Source organism: Peromyscus maniculatus, chromosome 1, assembly GCF_049852395.1.
Source record: "Peromyscus maniculatus bairdii isolate BWxNUB_F1_BW_parent chromosome 1, HU_Pman_BW_mat_3.1, whole genome shotgun sequence".
NCBI classification, from domain to species: Eukaryota; Metazoa; Chordata; class Mammalia; order Rodentia; family Cricetidae; genus Peromyscus; species Peromyscus maniculatus.
In genome coordinates this window covers 27,195,338-27,202,719 of record NC_134852.1, presented here as the reverse complement: position 1 = coordinate 27,202,719, position 7,382 = coordinate 27,195,338, and the positions used below count along the sequence as shown (strand labels likewise).

Below are 7,382 nucleotides of genomic sequence, written 5' to 3'. Positions count from 1 at the left end.
TCTACCAGCATTGACCCCAATAACTGGCCTCAGGTTTGATTTTATTAATAAGAACTTTTAAGATTCATGCTACAGGTAGATCCACTTCAAGTACATACTTTGAATGTAGAAAGACTCAAACATTTAATCTGGATCTCAGGGCCTGAAGACACCCACCTTTAATCCAGATCTTGAGGATAGAAGACACACCCTAAATTGGGCCACACCCTCTGCTGCAAGCCTATAAAAGGACATGGAAGCAGGAAACCCTTGCTATTTGATTGCTTGCCCTCAACTTGCAGCAAGTCCATCCCTCCCCTGGTGTTAGATACTATTTGCAACACCAGCACATACTGAAGACCAGTGGACACATCCAACCTCCTGGACTGAGTAAGTACTGGAATTTTGGACTTTCCCTTCACAGCTAGCCAATGTGAGATTAGCAGGACTGCAGCCCTAAGTCATTCTAATAAATCCCCTTCCTTTATACACAGAGAGATTGCTTGTATATGTTCTGTTACTCTAGAGACCATAGTATAACATTTTTTGATATGAGTGATAGAATTTTCCAGATTTTTAAACAGCTGTGTATAATTGTCAAAATCAGTTACCTATCAACCTAAGATTCAATCTAGACCAAAAATGGACTGATGTAAGAGCCCCAAGTAAGCCTAGACTGTCTTCTCTGAAACTAGTATTAAAATCTGTATAGAAAATTTCAGAGATCCAAGTTTCTAGCCCCATCAAAAAGGGAATAGACGAAAAACAAAAACTTAACATGTAATTCATGTCTATTATTGCGTCTCACAAGGTGAAGAGAAAACAATTGCTAGTTCTTCATTTTGGATCCAGTTGAACCTTCAAACTACCTGGAGGAGAAATGGCAGGAGATGGGACAGCCCAGAGATGGGACCACACACATATCAGCCTTCAGAATTTCTCCTACATGTGGACCATCAACAACTTGCGTTTTCTTGTGGAGGAAAGGACAGAAGTCATTAGAAGCCCAACTTTCTCAAGAGAAGCCAATGGCAAATGGTCTTTGACAGTAAACCCGAATGGAGTTGATGAAGTAAGTGCGGATTACCTGTCAGTTAACCTAGTTTTGCTCAGCTGTCTAAAGAGTCATGTTTGGGCAAAGTTCCAGTTCTGGATCATAACTGCCGAAGGAGAGAAAACACAAACTATGAGGAGCCCAAGAGCCATTAGGTTTGTGCCAGGCCGTGCCTGTGGATTCAAAAAGTACATCCTTCGAGATTTCCTCTTTTCAAATGCTCCTCGTCTTCTCCCAGATGACAAGCTCAGGCTGCTCTGCACTGTGAGTGTGGTCCAGGACTCCTTCAGAATCTCTGACCAGAACAGGAATCCAGGGATTCAAGTTCCCCCATGCACATTGGCAGATGAGCTAGGAGAGCTGTGGGAGAATTCCCAATTCACAGACTGCTGCCTGGTGGTATCTGGCCAGGAATTCCGGGCTCACAAGGCCATCTTAGCAGCTCGCTCTCCAGTTTTCAGAGCCATGTTTCAACATGACATGGAAGAGAGCAGAAAGAACCGCGTTGAGATCCCTGACCTGGAGCCACAAGTCTTCAAGGCAATGATGGGCTTCATTTACACTGGGAAGGTACCAGACCTGGACAGCATGGCAGATGCATTGCTAGCAGCTGCAGACAAGTATGGCCTGGAGCGTTTGAAGGTGATGTGTGAGGATGCCCTCTGCAGGGACCTCTCTGTGGAGAATGCTGCCCACACTCTCTTCCTGGCTGACCTCCACAGCTCAGGGCAGCTGAAAACCCAGGCACTGGATTTCATTACAGCTCATGCTTCTGAGGTCTCTGAGACCTCAGGCTGGAAGGCAATGGTGGGCTCATATCCCCATTTAGTGGCTGAAGCATACCGTTCCTTGGCTTCTGCTCATCTCCCTTTCTTGGAGCCCCCTTTCAAACGCTTGAAGGAATCCTAGTACCTGGTCAGCCTTGTCCTACACTTGTCTCCCAGAAGCAGCAGCTAAATGTTGTTACCAATGACATCTGTCTAGGCTATGGGATGTGTGGAACATTTCCAGTGGAACTGGGGAAAGACAGCATGGTGGCTCAGGGAAACTAGAATGAGTTGTCAGGTTAAGGGAAGGGAAGTGCTGAACTATGTGGTATACTACGCCGTTACTGTCCTGGTTTGATTTTTGTCAATGAGTTGGAAACTGGAAGTTAATTTAGTTGCTGGTCCCAAACACATTACAACAGGGTTTCTTTGGAGAAACCTGTTTGGATTGGACTGAGCAGAACTTATGGTCAAGGACTCTGGAAAGGAGAAAATAAACATGAATGTTTGCTTACAAGGGAAGTGGAAGAGAATGAAGACATTTTTTCTCCTAACTCAGTGTATGGGACTAAAGAGATGAGTCAGTTGCAAAAGCAATTTTTGCTCTTGCAGAGGACCCTTGTTCAGTCCTCCTCTTGTCTCCATCGTCACATCCATCTCTGTAAACAATATATACCCAAATAAAAAAGCAAATGAATAAAAATGTTAAAATCAGTTTGTGGATTCCAGTGGTGTTTCTTGTTAGAAGATGACCATTTTAGTCCAACCACCTGTGCTCAGCTGTGGAAGTTTATACAGTGTCTTCAATGACACACACACACACACACACACACACACACACACACACACAAATCAATGAGACAATACCTAATGAAATCCTGATACACTCAGAGATTGTTGTCTAGTTCAGTGGATATCACTTGGGATTTCTCCAACAGCTGTTGGGAGCAGATACTGAGATCCACAGCCAAACATTAAGCAGAACTCAGTGAACCTCAAGGAAGAGGGGAAGACAGGATTGTAGGAGACATCAAAGACACAAGGGGAACAGAACTCACAGTGTCAACTAAATAGGGCTCATAGGGGCTCAGAGCCTGAAGAGGCCATCACAGAGCATGCATGCATCTGTACGTAGTCCTTTGTGTACACACTGTGGTTGTTGATCTCAGGGGTTTTGTGGGAGTCCTAACAGGGTGAGTGTAGGGAAGTCTCTGACCTGTTTGTCTGAACCTGAAAACCTTTTCTTCCTTCTGGGTTGGCTTCTCTAGCCTTGATATGAGGGGTTTTGTGGTGGTATTGTGTTCCCCAAAATATTGTGCACCCTAAAAATATTATTTGGGGTCAGAAACAGAACAGCCACAATATTGAACATAGAGAATAGGCAGTGGTAGCACACGCCTTTAATCCTAGCATTGCAGAGGCAGAAATTCATGTGTTCAAGGATACAGCCAAGCATGGTGACTCACACCTTTAATCCCAGAAATCGAGACTTTAATCACAGGGAGTGATGGTAGAAAGCAGAAAGGTATATAAGGAGTAAAGACCAGAAACTAGAAGGTTTTGGCTGGTTAAGCTTTTAGGCTTTTGAGCAACAGTTCAGCTGAGATTCATTCTGGATGAGGACTCAGAGTCTTCCAGTTTGAGGAAACAGGATCAGCTGAGGAACTGGCGAGGTGAGGAAGCTGTGGCTTGTTCTGTCTCTCTGATCTTCCAGCATTCACCCCAATAACTAGCCTCAGGCTTGATTTTATTAATAAGATCTCTAAGAATCATGCTATAGGTTTTTGCCCACTATTATTACATTTTGTTTTGTTGTATTCAATTGATATCCCCAAACGACCTGTGCTTTTCTGTAGGAAAATACAGGAGTAGTACATCTCTGTGAAGTGGAGGGAGGGAAGACTGTGGTTATTTGGGACTGTATGAGACAAGAAAAAATACAAACAAAGAAGGAAATAAAGAAAAATTGGAAAGACATTTGGGGAAGAAGTATTTGGACAGATCTTCAAATCAGCAAAGAATGTGAAAATCCCTGTCCCTTGTTTGTGCTGATAAAAGATACCTTTATCAGAGGAGGATGAAGTCAATAATCAAGTAGATAAGATGACCCACTATGAAGACAGTCAGACTCTTTAACTAGCCATCCTCATTATTGCCCAATGGGCCCAAGTTCAAAGTAGCTATTGCATCAGAGATGGGGTTTATGAATGGAATTAACAACCTGGGTATCCACTCATCAAGAGTGACCTGGTTACAGCTGCTGCTGAATGCCAGCCAGGTCTTCCAACAACAGAGACCAACACAGAGCACCAGAAATGTCACCATGTCCTGGTCTGACCAGCCAACAAGGCCATGAAAAGGATGAATACATTGGACTACTTTCTCTGTGGAATGGACAACACTATGTCCATCCTGGAGTAGATACTTATTCTAGTTATATATTTGCATTTCCCGCCTGTAATGATTTTACCAAAACTACCACTCAAGGTCTAACTGCCTTCTCAACTATCATGGTGTTCCACACAGTATAGCTTTTGACCAAGATACTAAATTCTCAGACAGGGAGGTGCAACTCTGGCCCACAATCATGCATTCCACTGGTTGTACCAGGTTCACAGACTTCCTGGAGCAGCTGTTATGAACTTTGGAAGAGAAAGTTACAGAGCCAATGAAGTGGCCACAACCTGGAGGTTTGGTGTAGGATTAGTCAGGAGGCAGGTTTCTCCATAGTCCAGATCCAGGGGTCCAGGCACCAGGTGGTAGAAAAGGAAATAGTTCCAATCATTATCACTCCTATTGTCCCTTTGGGAAAAATTTTCTTCCTGTTCCCATGACCTTAAGTTCTTCTGGCCTGGAAGTTTTGATTCTTGTGTGATTGGTGATGTGGGTCAATGCTCCTGTTTTTAATAACCCCCTCTATTTTACCAAGACCACCATGGCTTAAAGATAGATTTCAACAACATCAAAATTTACAGAAAGCCTACAATTTCATGGAAACTGAATAATGCTCAAATGAATCACCAATGGATCAAGGAAGAAATAAAGAAATTAAGGACTTTCTAGAATTAAATGAAAATGTGCCCTTAATTAGCAGGAAGTAGTATAGAACACTATGATCAAACTACCAAAGTATTCTTTATAAATATTTGTTTTCATTTAAGGGGTTACAAATTGTTATTGGTCATAGTTTTAAAAAAAGGCTAAATAAAGGAGTTAAATTCAGAGATCTCTTTCTAAAAGAAGAAAGGAGGATATGATATAGAAATCATAGGATAAAAGGGTAGATTATTGAATCTACTTTAATTCAAAGAACCAACAATTAATCTTAGATATTTTACATTAGTATGAATTTTTGTTTATTTATGCAAATTTGATGTTAATTTTGTTATACTGTGTGTATATTTCTACTCTCATTTAAGGTATTATGTTTTCTGCAGTTCATTTAAAAATATAATGTACAGTTAAGAAATACCAATTAATAGTCATGTATAATAATCAAACTTTTAGTCATGTTAGGTTTTCTAGATATACAAACATATATTTCAATTACATAGGTAATCTTCAAACACTTCAAAATCTACAGAATATGGCATTTGAAATGTTTTAAGAATTTAGACTTTTCTGGACAGTGAGACACGTCTGCTCTTGGCAGTACCAATTACTTCAAAGAGGTTGCTGGGCATCATTAAGAAACTCATTATGAAGTTCATTTACAATGTGGAAAAGACTACCCATTGGGGCAAGAAACTGCTCTTGCCTGGACAGCTTGACAGTATGTTGTATGAACTGCAGAACACAGAGAAAAGTGACTGATGAACTTTGCCATTAGGCAGAACAGTCCTTGAAATTTCCTGCTTCACTGAAAAGTATGCCAGAGACTCTAGGCCTGTGAGCTGAAGATAGATTACCCAACATTGCATAAGAACTTTGGGTGACCTTCTAGGCAGTCAGATGTCTCTGTTATTTCTAGAATTTTGAAAGTTGCATACAATGTGCTTCCTATTTATTCAGATAATATTATATCCTTCTGAGGTCTATGATGGAGTTGAAGACTAGATAGTTATAATTATAGTTTTTCTTGGTTAGGATAAAAGGTAAATTAGATATGAAACTTGAGACTCACAAATATAGGATAAATGATAGAATATTTTCTTTAATTTTGTCAAATACAAATAGACTAGATATTGTAAGAGTAATTCTTGTTGGATAACTGTTTTGTTATATGTAATTTTACTATGATACAATGAAAAAGTTTCCTTTTGATTAGACAGAAAAGGGGAAGAGCTGTGGGATGGTCTTTCTGTATGCTGTGAATATGTGTTGCTACCATTGGTTAAGTAAGAAGCTGCTATGCCCAATGGCAAGGCAAAATAGAGCCAGGTATGGAATCCAAGCATAGAGACAAGGAGAAAAATGGTGGAGTCAAAGGGATGCTGACCACGACCATGGAAGCAAGATGTAATGGAACACAGGTAATACCACAAAGACACAGGGCAAAACAGCTTAATTTGAATGGGTTGAGTTAAGTTGTAAGAGGTAGCTAGCAAGAAGCTGAGCCATAGGCCATTTGGTTTGTAATTAATATAAGTCTCTGTGTATTTACTTGGGACCTAGTGGCTGAAAGAATGGGCAGGATACAGGAAAACTTCTGGTTACATTCCTATTTTCTGTAAAACTTGAAATTGACCAGGTTTTGACACACTTTTTGAAATTTGCCATTTTCCACACTCTCTCCTCTGTTCCAGCCAATCATGGTATACTCTACCTACTGCCTCTCAGACGTTCTGAGTCACTCCTGTCTCTTCCTCCTTGGGCAATCACAAGTTCAAGTCTTTTACTTACTGTTTCTAGAAAACCCCCAAATTACCCTGACCTTCATCCTTGCCCTAAAACCTGCAATCCCCCTTTCTGTCGCTTCTTCCTCTGGTACTCCCTCTCACTCTTGCCCAGAGGCTCTGGAGGCTTTATGCTTATCCCGGTCTAGTCTCTTACATTAACCCCTCACAAATGCCCAACTCTCCATCTTTGTTGATGGAAGCTCTCTTATAGACAGATAGGAAACTGCCAGGCAGGACATGCAGTGGTCACTTCTATTAAAACAGTTGAAGCGACCCACCCGCCAATGGGAACCTCTTCACAAAAGGCCAAATTATTGACCTTCAATAGAGCACTCCAAGAAGCCAAGGGTCAATGGGCTAACATATATACCAATTCTAAACATGCCTTTTTAATAGACCATATCCATCTGCTCTTTGGAGAGAAAGGGACTTTCTCACTACCAAGGGTACTCCCATAGTTAATAGTCCCCTTATAACCAAGTTTTGGAGGCCCTCTACCACTGCAGAAATAGAATCCACTGCTGAGGACATCAGCAGTAGCCTTAGGCAATGCCAAAGCAAACTAAGTAGCCCAGGGCCTGGCCTTTAGCATCTCTGGATCAACAGAACATATTTTGTTTTTGGTACCCTCCTATCAGCCCTGTTGTCAACCAGAGGAGACTGATGAACTCCTGAAAAAAATGGGGCCATGCAGAAAAGAATGGATGGTTTTACTTAAATAACTGTCTCATCCTTCCCCAGGAC

The 7,382-nt window shown here is 41.3% G+C and overlaps 1 pseudogene; it reads left to right on the top strand.

The window, feature by feature from the left end:
* The first annotated feature begins 859 nt into the window (after positions 1-859).
* On the top strand, positions 860-1,942 carry LOC143272674 (speckle-type POZ protein pseudogene; annotated as a pseudogene).
* Positions 1,943-7,382: the final 5,440 nt, after the last annotated feature.